Source organism: Quercus robur, chromosome 2 (genome assembly GCF_932294415.1).
Source record: "Quercus robur chromosome 2, dhQueRobu3.1, whole genome shotgun sequence".
Classification (NCBI taxonomy): Eukaryota; Viridiplantae; Streptophyta; class Magnoliopsida; order Fagales; family Fagaceae; genus Quercus; species Quercus robur.
Window position 1 is genome coordinate 94,978,702 of NC_065535.1, and position 21,791 is coordinate 95,000,492.

A 21,791-nucleotide genomic window follows, 5' to 3' on the forward strand; every position below is an offset into this window, starting at 1 on the left:
TTAGATAATAGAGTTTTAGCTACATTAAACTATCCTAATGAGATATATAAAACTAATTTAACAATTAATGAGGGCGAAATCACTTATCATAGAAAGAAGATAGTCCCTTGGAGCAACTAAAGTTTTTAAGACCCAACACTATTATATAGGATAGTATACAAACTAATTAAAATAAGTAATAGACTTTATTTTAAATTATTTTATACTTTATTTTATGTAATAATATTATAGTTGAAGTAGACAACTACTCTTTATTATGTAATCAAGATATTAATTAGTTCTTTCTAAAAAAAAATATTAATTAGTTTTTGGTATACACAAAATTTGAACCAATTAATTCAAAATTTTGTACCCATTGCCCATTGGTAGGATTCCAAATTTCCAATCCATGTTCGACATTCAACCACCAAAAAAAAAAAAAATAATGATTGAAATTGAACTAACTAGAACCTAATAAAGTAGATTATTCTAAAAATTAATAAATCACTTGATATTTTGGTGATTGATCAATAGTCTTGTAATGCAACTAACATCTCCTGATATTTTCAATAAAGACGTTCATGGCTCAAATTCTCATATCCCTAACTACGACTACTACTACTACAATTATTATTATTATTATTATTATTATTATTATTATTATTATTATTATTATTCGTAATTGAGTGCAATATAGTAAACTGTCGCAAAAATTAATGATAAGGGTTCAAGTGACTGCATGGTGGTAATAGTATCATACATGGTGTTGTATGTATGTGGCTCAGACAAAATCTAAAAAACTCGAAATTTTATGAGTGCATATTTATTTTTTTATTTTTTATTTTGAACCATTAAAGTGAAAATTTCTATATATATATATAAACTATATTGAAAGTTTTACCCCTAAATTTTAGGATAATTTTAATTTTGCTTTCTAAAATTTCAAATTTTGGATCTATACCTCTAATATTATATATGATTTGGATTTAAGTTTCTACATCAACGCATTGCGATGAGGTGTCTGTTAAATGTCGCTAAGTTCAAAATAATGCCATCCTTTTATTCAAAACGACATCGTTTTAATCATTAGTTTACAATTTACTCCTTTAAATTTTGGATAAATTTGGAATTGCCTTATTGTGCGTTTGGATTGCATTTCGTCTCTGTGTTTGTGTTTTCCTTTCTTTTTTTTTTCTTTTTTTTTTTGATACACACATTTCAAAAGACACTATGCATTGTTCAGTGGGTCCCATCACGAGATCCACAAGTACTTTATTCAGAAAAAATAAAAAAATAAATAAAAATAAAAATGAGTTCCACGGCACTATTCACACATTTAAAAATTATTTTGTTACAGTATTTTCAGTTTTCAGCAAAATAAGTGGTATCCAAACAAACGTCCAAATTTCAAATGATTGTTTAGACTCATTGTTCAATGGGTCTCGTGACACGGGACCCACAAATACTTTATTCAGAAAAGAAGACATTAAAAATGGGGTTCACAGCACTATTCACATCTTTAAAAATTATTTTGTTACAGTATTTTCAGTTTTCAATAAAATAAGCGGTATCCAAACGGATGTCGAAATTTCAAATGATTGTACAGACTCACTAAAAGTAAGGATAGTGGCAATTGCTAAAATGTAAATACTAAAAAGTAAGTCCAAATTCAGCATTGCTATAGAGAGGCAAATACGCCAATGCTCTAGATTATGCAGGGGTTTGTTATGATCGTCGTATAGTTTTTAATGATATTTTCCTTCTTACCAAAAAAAGAAAAAAAAAAAAAGAAAAAAAAAGAAAGAACCAATTAAGGTACCGCTTGACCAGTTGACTGTGCTCGTCACTCCTAGTCACGTGGTAAAAAATCAAAACAAAAAACCTTAAAGGGTTGAATTGAAATTTGGACAAACTTAGATGGTATGATTTGTAATTTAGTCAAATTTTGACTAAGACCAAAATGAAGCTAATCTTAAAGCTAGACCAAAAATATATTTAAGTGTAATTTTTATTATATACTTTATTATTCAATTTAAAATATTTTATTAGTTTGCATTTTTTTTTTTTTTTGAGAAACAAACATACACACAAGAGAGAGAAAGATGTTCTAACACAAAAGCACACAACAAACTCCATTTAAAAGTCATGGTAAGTTTTAAGAGAGTGTATTGCATACGGCATTCCATTAAAAAAAAAAAAAAACCATTTACAGCATACTTTCACCATGGTAGACTACTAGACTATGACTAAATTTACATTGTTAACATAAATTTGCTCTAAGTGAAATTCTATAACCAATGTTTCAAGACATCTATCTTTTTTTTATATAGAAAAATTAGGGGAAAAAAAAAGTATTCGTAGTGTAGGCTACTCCATCAATAATTAAAAACTCAAAACATAGCACACAACATGGTTTCAGTTGAACTAGTTTTATTTTTTCATATTCATTTCAACATAACAACATGAGGTAGGATTTTCATCTCATCTTAATAGTTTCATATCCTCTATATATGGTAATGGCAACAACAAGTGTCTTTATCGATGCAATAACCAGAAAAACTTTCACCAATTAGTGCAATACAGCTAGTGATGCATGCGCGTCCTCTGGACTTAAAACAGTTCACAATCTTGACAATAATATCGGAAGGGCATTCCTGGCTCAGCACCTCTCTCATGGGACCTGTTTTCAAAACCAAGATAAAAGGAAAGCCCATTATTTTCAAAATCCAGATGTATATATATATATATATATATATATGTGTGTGTATGTATGTATGTATATTTGTTTCTTTGATGGGCCAAATAAAATTTAAGAAAATGAAGTTTTATGTAGGCTTTGTACTAAACCATTAGGTAATTTAACAATCAGCCAAACAGTAGCATATTCTAAGCAAAGAAAAATTAATACTATACATTATAGGTTTGACTTGATGGTAATTTACAAGTATGAACGGAATCCCATAATTTTATTTTTTAGATCAAAAAAAGTGTTCAATTTTATATGGTTTTGTTTTTTAAAGGGAAGCTCTCTTAACTAAAAAATTTTCTCTCTCAAAAAAAAAAAAACTTTTATTTAAAATTATCAAATGCAAATTCTTAAAGCTGAATTAATTATTAATGCTTTATAAATCTAAGCCTATAATGCAGTTTTACTATAATTTGTCAAATACTCAAAACTAGGGCTGTCCAAGCTAACCAGTCACCTGACAAAATAGAAAAACTGATCACCAATAGCCTGATCTGATACATTCGTCGGTCAACTACGAGTCCAGTCTCTTAAAAACCGACTTTGGCAAGTCAAGTGGCGAGTGTCCTCCACCAAAACCTTAGCTACCCGACCTAACCAAAAAACGAACCCTCATGACTACCGGATTCTACCTAGATCCAACAACTTTTAAACCTTCACCTTTCAAATCCGACCACGTTTTCCTTTCTCTGCTTAGATTCGCTCAGATTCAGCAATGTTTGCTTAGATTTGGCAATGTTTGGCTTAGATCCAGTGAGGTTTAGCTTAAATCCACTTAAAATCTAGCCAAATCTTTCTCTCCTCTACTCAGATCCGGTGAAGATCTACCACTACCACAGCTCCATTGGTTCAACCGAACCAACCGATCATCTGCTAGAGCCCGATCCAACTCGACCTGTGGTAGTTGCGAGTCGTCACTTCTTCCACTCGATCTAAGCGGGTCAAGAGGCGGTATGATCTCAAACCTGATCAACCTGTCCCGTGGATAGTCCTACTCAAAACACTAAATAACTTTTTACATAAAACTCTGTTTCTCAAAAGCTTTATAATAAAATCTCTACTTTTTTACAGAAAAATGTCAAATGGACACGATGAAGACAATGGATTGCCTAGAAAAAAAAATTATAACATCTTTAACACTCCAAACATTTTCTTTCTTATTTATTTAAATGTTAGACCTGTTTTCTAAATTTTGACTTGTCCACAATCATATATAGACTATAAAAAATTACCACCCGACACTTCAAAAATAGAAGAACTTCCTTTGCCAAAATGAGAGACTAAGAAATGAATTACCATTTGAACAAAATAAGAAAAACACCATAAGAAGAGAGAAAACTGAAAACCACTTCATCTTGAACAATAAATTTTTTTTTTCAAATGCAACTCAGTGTTTTGCAAGCTTTCAACTTCAACAATCTCATTATTTATAAGTCAATGCTAATTAATGCTAATTAATTTCATATATGTGGTATTTTTCAACTATGGTATCTTGTTTTAATAAATAAGATATAGAGTAATGCTAGAAATACAAACCTTTTTACAAATTTTTTTACATATTGTTGATGTAGTGAGTGATTATTCATAAATGATAAAGTGATATTTAGGTGTTGGCCTAAATGAAAACCAATAAGAAGTTGGCTACAACAGCATTTTCTAAAAAAGCTGTAAAATTGTTTGTAATTAAAAGTGCTACGTCCACAACATTTTTACAACAAATTATAAGTGGTTCGTTGTTATTGGTTCTAATTTGAACTTGTCATTGAAATTACTATTTTGCCTCACCACTAATAACATGTAACAACCTGTCACTTAGGATTTGTTGTGAAAGTGTTGTGAAAATGTTGTGGACATAATATTTCTCATAATTTTAAGTTTTTAACCTATGATTAGGCTAAGACATTATCATATCATATATCATATACTATGTAATAAAAATTGGATTTAGAAGTTGTGGTTGCGGAAAATGAATGTCATGATATATTGCTAAATAGTTGCACCAAATTGCAAAGAATTTTCCTCTTCTTCATTATCAATTCTATGGATAGAAGCAAAGGCTTAATTGTTGATGTCAAAAAAAAAAAAAAAAAAATTGTACACTTATTTAAATCTACCACTTGGGTATATTGCTTTTAAGAATAATTTTTACGATTAATTTTTCATTAACATTCTTTAAACAAAGTTTTTTTGTTGGTTCATTTCTACTCTTGTCTTCTTTCTTTTAAATTTTAACAGAGTGCTCATCGATAACATTTTTATTGAGATAGATGGAAGATTGTTTTGGTTGAGAAATCAGAAAATGCTAAGCATTATCCAATTTTATCATTGAATTGATATATACTTCTAATCTACGCTTGAATTGGATTGTATTAGCCAAGTTCCATTTCAAGCCCCAATATCCAATATTAACAATAATATAACCCAAGCAGACACAAGCTATAACAAATAATTTTAGCTTATGAGGGACTCAAGGCTGGTTTAAAGGTCTCCTTTCAACCTTGCGATTATGTATCAGTGATTTTTTTGGGTATATTATATTTTAAATCCTATATTTTAAGGATAGTTTTCAAATTAAAACCTACAATTTCAAAAAAAAAATCAGACTATTACTAATTAAACCTTTTAGTTTCGTTAGTTTCAAATTTATTCCAAAATAGATAGGGTATAAATTAATATGATTTTAAAAGTACTGATTTTATTTAAAATTAAAGAAACTATAGAGTTTAATTTATAAGAAAGTTAAAGTTCAATGTTTAATAGTAGTGCTACGTCCCAACATTTTCAAAACAAGGTTTAGATGACAATTTGTTATTGGCTCTCATCTAAATCCATTATTGACTTCACATTTTACCTACTACTAATAATTTACCACTTAATATTTGTTGTAAAAATGTTGTATCCTTAACTTTATTCATTCATTTTATTGACTATGAGGATCTAAACTCCCAAATCAACATGGACTTTATTCAATGAATTAAACACGTGTGGCAAACTTATGTGGTACTTAATGAAAAATTCAAACAGAGAGGCTTCTTATACAAATGAAATATAATTTTAAGAAGTAAAATTTAAATTCTGAAATTTCATAATGTAAAATACAAAAACTCCCATAAGTCTTGTAGCAAATTCTAAAATTTCTTGAACAACATATCTAGTAGAATTTCAAAATAAATTAAAACATCCCAAGTAAATATTTATGTGGTTAAATTTGTTTCAGTAACATGTGCAAATGATATAATTATAACCATAAAAAAAAAAAAAAATGATCTTTTAAAGTATGGATTAATTTTCCTTTTTTTGGGGGGGGGGGGGGGATATCTAAAAGACAAAAAATCCCTTTCTAGTGTGGATTACATCATGAATAAATACCAATTGAAAAATCAGCACACTTAGAATAATGCTAGAGATACAAATTATTTTACAAAATATATTTATTCTAGAATAAGCTAGTGATACAAAGTATTTTACAAAATTTTTTACAAATTGCTGATGTGATGAGTGATTATTGGTAAATGAAAAAGTGATATTAATGGTAAGCCTCAATGAAAACCCATAAGAGATTGACCACATTAACATTTTATAAAATAATTTGTGATTGTAGCATTACTCTTTATTTTATTCATTTGAATGAAATAACTTACCAATGCCAAATGTCAAACAACAATTTGTACACATCACACACATTTGGAGTGTATTAGGTTTATAAGTCTTGTTAACAGGTGTCTTTAGGGCATTTTTTAATGGGCTATTTGAGGAAAATTTTAATACCACTTTTATGGAAAATATAAAAAGTTATAAAAGAGAATCAGTTGTCTTTTTTATTTTTCCATAAATTTTTTTAAATATATTTCATAAATTAATGCCCTTAAGGCATACATTACCTTTTCCCTTGGTTTATTGCTTATAGCGTTATATATTTACATTTAATGATATAATAAATGAGTTTGATTAATGAATTCCTAAATAAATGGGAGTTAATTATATAATAAATAAGTCTCATTAACTCCTCCCTTCTATCTTTCACACTGTCACACATAATTTTATATGAACAAAGTTTAGCTACAAAATTAGTTGTAGTTTTAGGCTACAATATTACTCAATAACTTTTTATTGAAAGTGAATTTTGACAAATTCATCGTTAAATGACATTTTCTTCTTATATTTTACATGCTTGCAAAATTTGTAGAAAATTAAAGAAGCAAATCTAATATAATCTTAATACATCTATTTTTTTTAATAAATAAGATATAATTTTAACCTATGATTAGGCAAAAGCTTAATTGTTGATTAAAAAAAAAAAAAATCTACGCTTATTTTATTCTACCACTTGGGTATATTGCTTTTAAAAATAATTTTTAGGATTAATTTTTCATTAACATTCTTTGAACAAAGTATTTTTTGTTCATATCTACTTTTATCTTCTTTCTTGTAGATTTTAAAAGAGTTCTCATCGGGAACTTTTTCTTTGAGATGGACGGAAGATTGTTCCGGTTAAAAAATCAGAATATGCTAAGCTCCATTTTAAGCCCATTTTTTAATTGGATAGTTTTTTTTTTTTTTTTTGAGAAACTGATAGTATTAGCTAAGTTCCATTTTAAGCCCCAATATCCAATATTAACAATAATATAACCTACGCAGGCAAAAGCTATAACATACAATATTAGCTTATGAAGGACTCAACTCAAGGCTAGTTGTCTCCTTTCAACCTTGCGATTATGTATCAGTGATTTTTTTGGTATACATTTTGAATCCTATATTTTAAGGATCGTTTTCAAATTAAAACCTACAATTTCAAAAAATTTCAGACTATTAGTAATTAAACCTTTTAGTTTCATTAGTTTCAAATTTATTCCAAAATATATAGGGAACTAAAAACTATAGAGTTTAATTTATAAGAAAGTTAAACTTCAATGTTTAAGAGTAGTGTTACATCCTAACGCTTTGTTTGTTTAACTGGAAAACCTTCTATAAAAATAGTTTTTCACATTTTCCAGTGTTTGATAGCAAAAAAAAAAAAAAAAAAAAAAAAAAGGGTCAATGGGAAACTATCTTTGGTCAACAGAAAACCCTAATAAAAATAAAACTTGTTTTCTATAGGTTGTTTTCCAAAATTTTTTTTGGAAAACAATCTCTCTTTCATGCATTGCATCTCCTATAAATATTATTTTTGTCTGTAGCTGTGGGAAACATATTTTTTTGGCGCCTTCCCTCTCTCCTGGCAAGATTTCTTACTTTTTCTCTCTTCTCTTTACTTTTCTCTCCTTACACCCTCACTGTCACTAACTCTAGTGTCTCCTCTTCCCATAGAGCTCTTTCTCTAACTATCTCTCTTTTCTCCATGTTTCTCTTCCCCTCTGCAACACAATTCTCTAATTATATATATTTTTTTCCTTCATTGATCGGTCAATAACTCCAACTTGCAAAGGAGAATAAATTTGTAGTGGTAATTATTTCATTCCTCTCTACCAAAATCCCAATTCTTTATTTTGAATTTCAAGCTTGATTTTCTTTTTTCTCTAAATTTTTTTTGGTTTGATGGATTCCAGGCATATGTTACTTCTTTTTCGAACATAGTACCTATATTGCTCTAAATTGCTTTTACATGGGACAAACTTACCTTGGAGTAATAATATTGTTATATAATGAATGATAATTGTTTAGGGAAATTGTATTTGTTGGCAAATACTTTTATTATTGGCAGATACTATGTAGTGATGATATATTCTGTAGCATTATATGAATACATAATTTAGATTAATATTGAAGACTTGTGGTTGACCACAATAGACAATTAGTATACCAACAAAAAGAGTAAACAATTAAAAATTATTGTTATTTACACTTATTGAAAATGTATTCCCCTATCAAATTTATATATATATATATATATATATATATATATATATAGACAAATGGTTGATATGTGTGTGTACATAAGTACGTACGTTACTGTCCAAATATATGACAAAGAGGAGTGGTAGAGATCATGAAAATTTGACAACTAATTAATTTTGATTGTATCTATTATCAAAATTTTAGTATGAAAACCAAATTCATTCTTGGTTTTTTATTTATAATGATTACTTTAGTTGATTTATATAATATACATGTTCTAAATTATACAAGAAATATTTTAAAAAAATTGCATATCAAACACTAGAAAACATTCTCAAACCCATTTTCAAGGTCGTTACCAAACACTGGAAAATGAGACAGTTTTCTAAAAAATACTCTTTGGAAAATGAACAATTTTCCAAAAACATTAATACTAAAACAAACAGAGCGTAATATTTTAATAACAAAGTTTAGGTAGCAATTTATTACTTGCTTTCATCAAGACTCATCACTGACATTATTTTTGTGGTGGGCCTTTTTGCGTCTCGGGTTGGATCGCTCCTGCCATACTGCGGCCCTATAATTCTGGGGTAGAAAAGTCGGGACTGGCCTATTTGAAATACACCTTAGGCCAACTTGTGCGCAAGTTAGAGCCCTAGCAAGAATCTTGGGGAAGTCACGTGCCCAAGGCAGGAAATGCTGTCATAATAAATGTTATAGCAAGAGAAACATGAAACAACAAGATAACTAAAATATTTTAACTAAAGTACTTTTTACTGACAACGATAATGCTTAAATAGTTCCACAAAGGAGAAATATGATAATGTAATTATGGCAAGAATAGATCAATAACAAGAAGATAGGGTTAGTCCTTAATCAACCATAACAAAAAAGAGGATTAGTCTGCTAAAGAAACAAACTTGGCTTCTTGGCATATTCAAGTCCAAGAAGGGAATCAATCTCCAATGTGGGTAACCTCAGAGGGGAATCTTGCCATAGAAGTTACTCACTTTGGAAAATTGGCCTAAGTGGCTTAATCTCAAATTCTTAACTTGCTAGAGAGTGGGCTATTGAGAGGGAGAGAAGTGGGTAGCCTATTGGCGCATGCTTTTCACTCCTATCATTCCTATTTTCTCCTTCACTATCGGTTTCCTTGTTTTCTTTGTTTTTCTTATTTGTTTTCCATGTTTTCTCCTATTCGTTGTTGTTGTTTACAGTGCACGGCTATGACCTTTTATATTGCCTGTCGTGACAAGATTTACCATTTCTACCCCTCAACTATTTTTGGCCTATTGTGGGTGTCCTTCCTGGACTGCCCATTGGTTTGCTGGTTGTTCAGCCACCACCACTACACTGCATAGGTTGTGCCATGACTCATTCCCAGACAAAAGTAGTTTTTGTTTTGTTTTTTACTTCCCTTGGCACTCCCATCTGGATAAAGGCTGAGTTTCTCTCTTACCAACCCCTATAGCATGTACCTAGTAATTCTAGCTCATGTTTGCCTCTTTTAGATGGTATGTCATCCTAGCAGGACATTCCCCCCAAAAGAGCCTGAGTGGGAATCCCAAAATAGGTTCCCCCCTTCTCTCCACCGTCAGACCACAACCTCTCTTACCTAGGGCCCGTGGCCCACCTCTTCTGTATTGGCTGGGTACAGGTAAGTGGTGCCTAAACCTTGTGTGTGCTACACTTCCATATGAGTCCATTGCTTTTCTGGTGTTCATGCGTTTGCCATTGTCCAGGGATGGCCCCAAGATTTCAAGCTAGGGGGGCCGGAGATAAGCGAAAAAAAAAAAAAAAAAAATCAAATACACATCCCTATAGTTAGTGGCGGAGCCAGGAAATTTTCTTAAGGGGGGCAAGTTAGTTATGCCTACATTGTGTTAATGGGTTAAGCCTACGTTAATTCATCCTACATTGGCTCAAAATGCAAAGAAACTCAAGTTAATTTGGCCCAAATTGTGGCCAAAAATAAATTACTTTATTTCATAAACTAACCTTAAGTAAACTTGTGCCTACATTTTTTTCACTATACTAAATTATTTGTACTTAGGTTTGAACTTACCTTTTTACATTTTAGAGCTTTTCTAAGGAGTTACAACTAATGTTTCAGCATTTAGGATAAAAAATTGATTAATAGGTATGAAATTTTGAAGATTTATACAATAAATTTTGTTAAAAAAAGTGTGAACAATGAAGTGCAAATTACTATTTACGTGCAATTAGATCAAATCAAACAATTAAACAATTATTCGTCCTCCTACTATTATCAGATATAAATAGATAATCTAATATTCTAATATAAACCACATTATTATATATTATTATTATTATTATTAATTGTAGTGTACTGTGTAAAGAACATTAATCACCGAAACAAAACTAATATATCTTATTATAATAAAAAAAATAAAGAAAGATAAAAGTATTATATGTGAAATGTTGTACAGCTGTACATCACTTCATTACTCGGTCTAGAAGCTTACTAGTCGGTCAAAGTGAATTGCTTCACAGCAGTGTTGAGCAGTTATTAACAAATATAACAGCAGTGTTGAGTAAACAAACGACAAAGCAGCAAGAGAGAAAGAGGTGTACCAGTCTTGCCGCTAAGGAGTGGTGTTACAGACTCCCAGCAAGAACACTGGCAGCATGGTTAACTGGCCATGGCAAGCGGTGCAATTGGGACAGTACATAGTAACCTATATATATATATATATATATATATATATATATTTGAGTTTATATATGTTGCAAATTTGGAATTTATAAAAGGTGAATAAGGGGTTTTTGAGGAACGTGGGCTGATTATTGGGCCAGATGACGGCATGAATCTCTCTAAGTCTCGCCTCTTTTTTTTTTTTTTTTTTTTTTTTTTTTTTTTTTTTTTTAGATTTACAAAGGCTGTTGATTGGGCTGGCCGGCTGTGGTTCATCCATTCATGAAACTAAGGGGGCCCAAGTCTTTTTTTGGAAAATTTTACCTACTAAATTTTTTTTTTGGGCCCGGGGTGGCCCGAGCCCCCTTAGGCCCCCACCTGGGTTCGTCCTTGTCATTGCTTACAGATTTGTTTGACTCTGCTACACGTTTTGGTGCTTGTTTAACTCTTGTGGCATGGATGAGTTCTTGGGTCTTCATTCTTTGCATCTCATTTCTTCTTTGAGTTGAGCATTGCTTGGGTGTGGGTTTTCTCTTCTTTAATTCGGGCCATGTCTCCTTTCACTTCTAGTCCGTGAGCTAGTTGGTGCTCCTGCCATGCCATTGCATTGTTCCTGCTATGATGTTGTTTACCCTTGTTTAATGTACCATTTCTGGGCTTACAGGCTGAAGTGTCTGTTGTGAGGTGGTGGGCTGTGCTAGTGGTGTTGGGCTGCTTCCTGCGGCACTAGGCCCAAGTTTTCTGGATAAGGGAGTTGGGACCGGTCCAGCTGCAACTTAAGTTGGTCCGGCTTGTGCGCAAACTAGGATAGGTTTGCCAAGAACGTGCTTATGGCAGACAGAACTATTTCAGACAAGTTGTGGCAAACAGACATAATCATAATAAAATAAATAAAATATCTGGCCACTCAGTGAGAAATGACCAAACAGCCCTTGAACACAATTACAGCAGCAAGGGAAAGAACAGAACAGAAGTGAACAAGTATTAATATGTATGGGTTAATCAGAATGTTAGGAAATCAACTAAAGTCCGGTTCGTAGGAGCAAAGCCAGAGAGGAAAGAACGTTCCTTCTTAACGCAATTAATCTCTCAGAAAAAATCCTGCTGTGGAGATTAATTGCCCTGAGGGAAACGAACCTGAGTGGTTTATGCATAGAGGCTCCTTGTGGTTTTCATAGAGAGCAGGACTTTATGAGGGAGAGAGGGAATCAATCTATCGGTGCATGCCTGCCGTTCTAATTCTCACTTTGTTTTCTTTCTGGTTGTTTTCTTTCTTTCTTTCCCACTCGTTTCTATTTCTATTTCTTAGTTTCTCTTTTCAAATTCCTATTTCTTAGTCAAAGTTCCCGTTGTTCCTCTGTTTTCTGTTCACGGCAAGACTCTCTTTTTATAGTACCTACCGTGACCAGATTTTACTATTTTAGCCCTTAACCTCCTTTGTCTGGTCTAGGTGTACTGGCCGACCATCATTGTTCTGTCTGGGTGCCACCCCCCATCACCAAACAAAGAAGAGTATTTTGTTTGCTTGTCTACCGTGGCATCCTTTCCTGCTACGGTCTGGGTTCTTTCTTTTTCCCTATCCCTCATGGCGTGCACTTAGTGGTTCCAACTCAGCTTGCCTCTTTTGGGTAGTAAGTCATCCCAGTAGGACATCTCCCCGAAAGAGCCTGAGCCGGAACCTCAAAAATAGATTTTCCCCTCTCCCCACCACCAAACCATGCCCTCTGAATCTCTGACCCCCGACCTCACCATGCTCTGTATTGGCTGGGTATAGGCTGGTGGTGTCTGGGCCTTGCGCGTGCCTTCCTTCCATATGTGTCCAAAATCTGCTTGCTGCCCATTCATCTGCCGTGGTCTAGAGGCTTGCTTGCATAGCCTACCGTTCGTTTTCTTTGACCTTTTATGTGGGTTGCTTTTTGATTTCCCCCTCCTCTTAAGAGCTGAGCTTTATTTGATGATGGACCTTATATTTCTTTGGCCCACTTCTTGATTTCCCTCATTTCCTGCCATATTGTTCTATTATTTCTACTGTAGTGACTCAATTCTGCTGGGCCTATTTAGGCTAGCCGTTTACTCTTTCCCCCAGTGGCTTGGTATGGCCATTGGTTTTTCTTACTTATGGGCTCCTATGTCCCTTTTGTTTTTCTCTTGGGCATCCTTGGCCCATTTGCTTTTTTTGGGCTTCCTTGGCCCTTTTGCTAATTCTGCATTCCCATGGGCTTTTACTAACTTTATTGGGCTTCCTCGGCCCAATTACCTTATTCTCATCCTTGGGGTTCATGGGTCTGCCATAAACCCCTTACTTTCTTAATTTGCATTACTTTGGGCCTGCGGCAACCCTTTCTCACTTTTCTACATTATACACTGCCCATGGGATGCTATTTCTCTTTTTCCGGGCTTCTTTAAGCTCACTTGCTTCTTCAAGACCCATTTGTTTATTTCATGGGCCTGTGATCCATTATTCCTACCGCTTGGGTTTAATGGTTTTGCTATCTGCTTGCCAATTCTTTGTCACCCTTGTTATTGGGCTTTTCTTCTTTCTACCTGGATTCTCACAAATGGCTCTCAACATTTGTCATGCTAATTTCATATGTTATTCCTTCTTTTAGTTTATACTGCCTAGTAATCCTGTTAGGTTAGTCTATATAACATCTTGGGCTTCCCCGACCCATTTTATTCCTTGAGCATCTTCGGCCCGTTTCATTCTTTAGGGCATCCTTGACCTATTTCATTCTTTCCTACTTCTTACATTCTCATGGACTTTTACTAAATCTTTTGGGCTTTCCCGGCCCAATTACCACATCCTTTACCTTTGGGTTTATTGGCCTTTGAACCAATCCCATTTACTAATTCCTTTCTTTGGGCTCCTCCAACCTGTTTTTTCTTTATTTCTATTTCTTATGATTTCCATGGGTTTATTACTTCATTATTTGGGGCTCCCTTCGACCCACTTGCTTTCTATAAGGCCATTTTACTATTTTGTAGGCCTGTAGACCATTATTCCCGCCATTCTAGCCCAATGGTCTTTGTTTTGCTGTTTTCTTTCTTCATCTCTTCCATATTGTTGGGTTTCTTCTGCCATTGGCCCTTTTATAAAAAATGGACATCAACAATTTTTTACCTTCCACCAATAATTTATCACCAAATATTTTTTGTGAAAATGTTGTATCCTTAATTTTATTCATTCATTTTATTGTCTATGATGCTGCTCTAAACTCCAAAATTAACATGGATTTTATTGGGCAAATTAAACATGCGGGACAAACTTATGTGGTACTTAATGAAAAATTCAAATAGAGGAGCCACTTATGCAAATGAAATATAACTTTAGCCTAATTTCTAAAATTTCATAATGTAAAATACAAAAAACTCCCAAAATTTTGCACTTAAGCCTAATTTTTTTTTTGAGGGCCCACTTTCGCCTAAATTTTTTTATGGGGGAATGGAGTAAAAAAACATTTGCTCTTTAAGTATGGATTAATTTTGGCTTTTTTTTTTGGGATATCTAAATAAGAAAAATACACTTTTTAAAGAGTTACGTCATCAATAATTACCAAACAAATCAGCACACATACGAAATGTATTTATTTTATCCATGTTTATTTTCGCTGATATTTATTTCAATGTAATCAAAAGTTTAAAAGAGGTAGGATTTCCATCTCTATATAGTTTCACTTGACATAGCAAATTAAAATTTGCAACAGCAATCGAATAAGGAAAAGCAGCAACCATCGACAGGTTTTCCAGCCATTTTAGTGCAACGTTGGGAACAATACTTATTTGAACAGGGAGGAAGGACAATAATATGATTTGGATCTGAGCATGTTGGAGGATCTGTTTTCAAAACCAAGTAAAAAGGAAACCATTAGATATATACATAGATGTTTTAAAATTCCAAATCAAAATGTAACAAATGAAGGTTTATATATATATATATATATATATATATATATATATGTTGGCTTTGAACTAAACCACTAGTTAATTTAACAATCAGCCAACCGAGAAAAGTAGCCTATTCTACGAAAATTTCATACTGCATTATAGGCTTGCCTTGATAATAATTTTTTTTTTAAAAAAAAATTTGCAACTATGAAGGGAATCCCACAACTTTATGGTTTGACTCAAAAATGAAGTGATAAATAGATTTTGAGGTCTATTTGTTTTTGCTTTTGGAGTTGTCAAAACCTGCTTTAGCCTTTAAAAGTGGTTTTTTTTGGTTGCACTAAAGAACTTTAAGATTCACTATATATCTTTTTAGTTATAACTTTATTTCACTGAAGCTATACCGCTAAAACTCACTAATTAAAATTATACTTCCAACAACAATGCAACATGAGCACAAAGAAGACAAAGGGATTCCATAAAACCAAAAACCAGAAGAAAAAACTATAACTTGTTTACAGTACTCCAAACATTTTCTTTTTCATTTGTTTAAATGAGTTTATTTTCAAAAATTTGATCTATAAATAATTGTATAGGGGCTATTAAATATTATAACCCCACATTAAAAAAAATCTGAGGAACTTCTACTTTTCTGATTTTGAATCTAGTTAAATAAAGTGGCCTAACCGGCCTTTTTCTCAAAAAAAGTGTAAGGAACTTCTACTTCCACAATAAAAGGAAGAGAGAACCGTATTACCACTTGAAAAATCTAAGAAAAATACCATAAATATAGGGAAAGCAAAAAAAAAAAAAAACTTCATGTCGATAAAGAAAAATGCACCTCTGTATTATGCAGGCTTTAAACCTCAATAATGTAGTTATTTATAAGTCGATGCTAATTCATTTAAGAAAAAATAATAATATATTAATGCTAATTTTATTGCATATAAATAGTACATATCAATTTTGTTCTTAAATTTCCCAACCAATTTTTATTTTAAGAAAAACAATTTCCCAACAATTAATTACTAATAATTCTATAATATTTTGGGAAAACAATAATGGTGTACTTATTCCACTTATATTAAAGTGTTATTATAAAATTTGGGCTATTTTATTTTAGAATGAAATTTGAGCTATTATTATTATTACCAAATTAGGACAAATCAAATTTATCTTGATACATATAAGTAGAAATATATCATGAAACTCTTAATATAAAACAAAAATTGGTCAATTATTTTGTAAGGCTTTTATAATAAACTTTATTTTGTAAAGGTTTTTGCATTTTCTAGTTTCTCAATTTTTTTTTGATAGATACAAATTACCAATGCCAAATGTCAAACAACAATTTGTACACATCACACACATTTGGTGTGCATTAGGTTCATTGGACTTGTTAACAGATGTCCTTAGGGCATTTGTAAATAGACCATTTGAAGAAAGTTTTGATACCACTTTCATGGAAAATATAAAAAATTATAAAAATAGGATAAACTATGTATTTGGTCCCTATCTTATATATCATATTTCAATTTTTAGTCACAAACCTTTCAATTGTGTCAATTTGATTTCTAACCTTTCAATATCGCGTCAATTTAATCCATCATGTTATTTTTTGGATGAAAATTGATAACGCATCTAATTGCCAAAATAAAAAATTAGCTTTCATTGATGTGAAAATACACTAAAATTTTATTTTGGCCATTTGATGTGTTATCAATTTTCATTCAAAAGATAATGATAGGGATTAAATTGACACGATACTGAAATATTAGAAACCAAATTGACCCAATTAAAAGGTTATGAACCAAATTGAAATATGGTGTATAAAATAAGGTCCAAATACGTAGTTTACCTTAAAAAAAAATCAGTTGTCTTTTTACATTTATTGCTTATAGCCTTATATATTTACATTTAATGATATAATTAATTAGCTTGATTAATGAATTCCTAAATAAATGGGAGTTAATTATAATATATATATATATATATATATATATGTGTGTGTGTGTGTGTATGTGTATGTATTGTGAGTACTTTGAATTTTTTTTAAATTAATTATAGTTACTTGACTCCAACACAATAGGTAAATACAAAATTATGATATGTTATTTTTTTGGCAGCAATTATGGTATGTTATTAAAATAATTAAATATAAATCTTAAATTTTATTTTAAGTTTCTTCAATTTTTGTTGTAATAGAATTTTAGTTACTATACAATTTTAAATCTCTTTAACTTAGATAATAGAGTTTTGTTTAAATAAAAAAAAAATTAAAAGGATAAATATAATTTTAGTTGAAGTCAAAATTTTAATTCCTTTAACTTAAATAATAGAGTTTTAGCTACATTAAACTATCCTAATAAGATATATAAAACTAGTTTAACAATTAATGAGGACAAAATCACTTTTTTTTTTTTTTGATGTGAAAACCATGACTTTTATTCAAACTAAGACAAAAACAATACATCCTGGGACACCACATTCTTAATACAACCTGGTGTTTCTTCAACCCAAGCATGCAGACTTGACAAGCCTCTAGCAACATGTGCTAATGTGTGGGCAGCTTTATTCCCAGACCGAGGCACATGATTGAAACTGACAGCACGAAACTTGAAAAGATGGGACAAGGACCCAACAATATTATTAGCTATGGCCGAGGGTGGGTCTGTGAGGCGAAGCATAGCATTCACCACTGGTAGAGAATCACTTTCGAAGATGTAGTCTTGGATCCCCATATCCCATGCGAAGGTAACTGCTTCCTCCATTGCCTTAGCTTCCACCTCGAGAGCGCCTAGAGGAGCTTTCAGCTTCTTGCTTAATGCCGCCACCATTGCACCGAAGTGGTCCCGGATCATGACCCCAACTTCGGCCTCCCTCTGCTGAGCAAATACTGCACCATCCATGTTTTCTTTGAACCATGGAGGCTTGGGGAGTTGCCATGTTGCTTCCATTGATTCCTTGTAGGGCCTAGTGGAATGATTAGCCATTAAATAATCCTCAAAATAGTTTTTTGTCCACTGAGCAAGAACAAATGCAGGCTTCCTATTCTTTCCATGGCGCACCCCATTCCGGTTTGTCCAAATACCCAACGTCGTCGTAACCATCAACCCAATATCCTCCTCCGACCATTGTTTCACTTTTTTGGCATACCACACCAAGTCTAGGAACTCGGGGCATTTGTCCATGACCTTGTTTGTGTCCAAACCAAACTCCTTCCACACTTCCTTCGCATGGTAACAGTGCCAGAGCACGTGACTTATTGTTTCCTCAAAATTGCCACACACCTCACAGATGTTGTCCGGTGTTATCTTTCGACGAAAAAGGGTGGCTTTCGTGGGCAGAATGTTTCTGCATGCACGCCACGTAAAACTCTAAATTTTATTAGGGACCCTTAATCGCCAAATAAACCTCCAGAACTCCTTCATGCACGTAGCATTTGAGCTTTCCTCAGCTCCATGGTCAGTTCTCTCATCCAATGCAAGTCTATATGCCGATTTCACCGTGAATTTCCCCAAGGAAGTAAGGGCCCAAATGAGACGGTCTTCAGGTAAAGTCAGACTGAGTGCAATGGAGAGGACATACTTGACATCCTTGGACATGAGGGTGCTTTGGAGGGCATCCAAATCCCACTCCCCTCTCTGATCATCAATCAACGTTGCCACTAGTAAGTCAGTACCCACATTTGGGCATGGCGTGACCACTCTGTAGGTGGATGACAAGGGAAGCCAACGGTCACCCCATATTCGAACTTTTGCTCCATTTCCTATCCTCCAGCGACTTCCTTTCCGGACTATCTGTTGTGCAGCGAGTATGCTTCTCCAAGCATACGATGGTTTAGTGCCTAAGGTGGCTGAGAGAAAATCTCCATCTGGAAAATATTTGGCTTGGAAGACGCGGTAAAATAAGGAATTAGTGCAGGTTTGAAGCCGCCACCCTTGCTTGGCAAGTAATGCCAAGTCAAAAGCCTTAAGGTCTCTAAAACCCATACCGCCAGTCTCCTTAGGTGTGCACATCTTCTTCCAACTAAGCCAAGCCATCTTGTCTGGCTCATTGTTTTGCCCCTACCAGAATTTGCGAACCATACCAGCAAGCTCATCACATAAGGAATCTGGGAGTTTGAAGCAACTTATAGTGTAAGAGGGAATTGCTTGGCCTACTGCTTTTATTAGTATTTCCTTACCCGCATTCGATAAAAGTTTTTCCTTCCACCCTGATAATTTTTTGCCAAGTTTGTCTTTGAGATCATGGAAAGTATTCTTTTTGGACCTTCCAACCAAAGAAGGTAGGCCCAGGTATTTTTCATGTTGGCGAATGACTTGGGCCCCAAATCTAGTCTTGATCTCTTCTTGTATTGCACGTGGGGTATTCTTGCTGAAGAACAGAGTAGTCTTGGCTTTATTAAGCTGCTGACCTAAAGCAGATTCATATAGGGTAAAGATACGTTGTGGCTCATTACACTTCTCCAATGATGCTCGACAAAATACCAAGCTATCATCAGTGAAGAATAGATGGGAAATTCTTGGAGCTTTCTGGCACATGGAAACTCCATGGATAGCTTGCCCTTCTGCTGCATGACGGAGAAGAGCTGAAAGAACCTCTACACAAAAGAGAAATAAATAAGGTGATAATGGGTCTCCTTGGCGGAGGCCTCTAGAGGGCACAATTCTGCCTCGAGATTGCCCATTAATACGGATAGAAAATGTGGCAGTCGTGATACACCTCATAATCACCTCAATCATTCTCTGATGAACACCCATTTTTCTCATAATATTCTCCAGGCAGGCCCATTCTACCCTATCATAAGTTTTCCTCATGTCTAGTTTTAAAGCCATCTCCCCCACTTTCCCAGACTTCTTTTGGCTAATATGGTGCATGGTTTCAAAGGCAACCAAGACATTATCAGTTATAAAACGCCCCTTGGTAAAAGCACTTTGGTTCTCACTAACAATGATTGATAGAACATTTTTCAATCTATTAGCTACAGCCTTAGATGCTATTTTGTAGGCCACATTACACAAACTGATAGGCCTATATTTAGTAATTTTCCTAGGGCTTTGGAACTTAGGAATAAGAACAATCTAATTGTCATTAAAGTTAGGAGGAACAATACCATGATTCAAGAAGTCCAGTGCAGCTTGAGTGACACAGGTGCCGGTGAGGGACCAGAATTTTTGATAAAATAAAGGTGGCAATCCGTCCTGTCCTGGTGCAGTATGAGGGTGCATTTGCTGTAAAGCTTGGGCGACCTTTGAAGCTTGAAAATCTCTAGCAAGGAGTTGGTTCATAGCATCAGTAACTGAAGGTGAAATGGCATTTAAGAGCTCCGTCATCTCTCCTGGCTAAGAAGAAGTGAATAGAGTGGAGAAGTACCGTGTAGCTACATGTTCAATCTCATCCAAGCTCTCCTACCAAAGACCATTCTCATCCTCTAGTCCCTAGATCCAATTCCGTTGTTTTCTGTTTGAAGCTTTGGTGTGGAAAAAACCTATATTACAATCACCCTCCTTCAGATAGTTGTTTCGGGATCTTTGTTTCCACATAACCTCTTCCATGTCAAGCCAAGAATTAAGAGTCTGCCTGACTTGTCGAATAGTGTCCATATTGAGTTCAGGGGAGGTTTCCAAAACTTGGAGTCTATTCCGGAGATTCTTGATCTGGTGGCCAACATGACCGAACTCTCTTTTATTCCATTGGGTGAGGCATTCGTTACATGATGAAATACAATTCTGAAGTGGATGACTCGTAGGTACACATAGGCCGAATTCCCATGCATCACGTACAACCTCCGCGCATCGAGGGTCATGAAGCCACATGGCTTCAAACCTAAAAGGTTTCGCACCTTTAGACTTCCGTTTCTCACCCTGATTCCACCGAAGAGCAAGTATGTAGTGATCCAAAGCAGTGGTTGAAAAATGGTGTAACTTCGCATTTGCGAAACGTGAGTACCATTCTGAGTAGCCAGTGCTCGATCAAGTTGAACCCATTAACCATCTCCATTTGCAAAAATCTTGTTCCAGGTAAAATTTGGGCCCACATAACCCAAATCTCTGAAACAGCATCTGTTTATAGCATCCTGTAATCGTTCCATCTGTTTTGGTGCTCTCGGATTACCACTAAGCTTCTCAGCATCATTGACTATCTCGTTAAAGTCCCCTATACATAACCAGGGAAGAGAGTTGGATGTCCCTAGCCTCTCAAGAATCTGCCATGTCTCCTCTCTCTTACTCGTATCCGGTTGCCCATAAAACCCCGTGAACCTCCACTTCCCTGATCCATCTGCTCTACCCACCTCAGCATTTATGTGCCACGGGCCAAAAGTTTGAACATCAACCATTATCTCTTTCTTCCACAGTAATGCCAACCCACCCTTGCTACCATTGCTAGCCACAATCAAACCTTCTGTAAACCCAAGAGTATACTTCTTTTTAGTCATCTCTTCTTTGGATAGCTTAGTTTCCATAGGGAAAACTAAGATAGGATCTTCAGAGGCAATTACCTCCTGGAGTGCTCGAACTGTTCGGAGGTTCCCAAGCCCCCGACAGTTCTAGCTTAATGCACTCATTGATCTTGGCGGTGCTGCCTCGCAGCCACCGCCTTTTCAGTAAACTCCATAGCCATCAACCTACTTACTTCAGCCACCTCTGTTTCAGTTTTCTTCTTTTTTAACGTAGTGTTCATTTCATT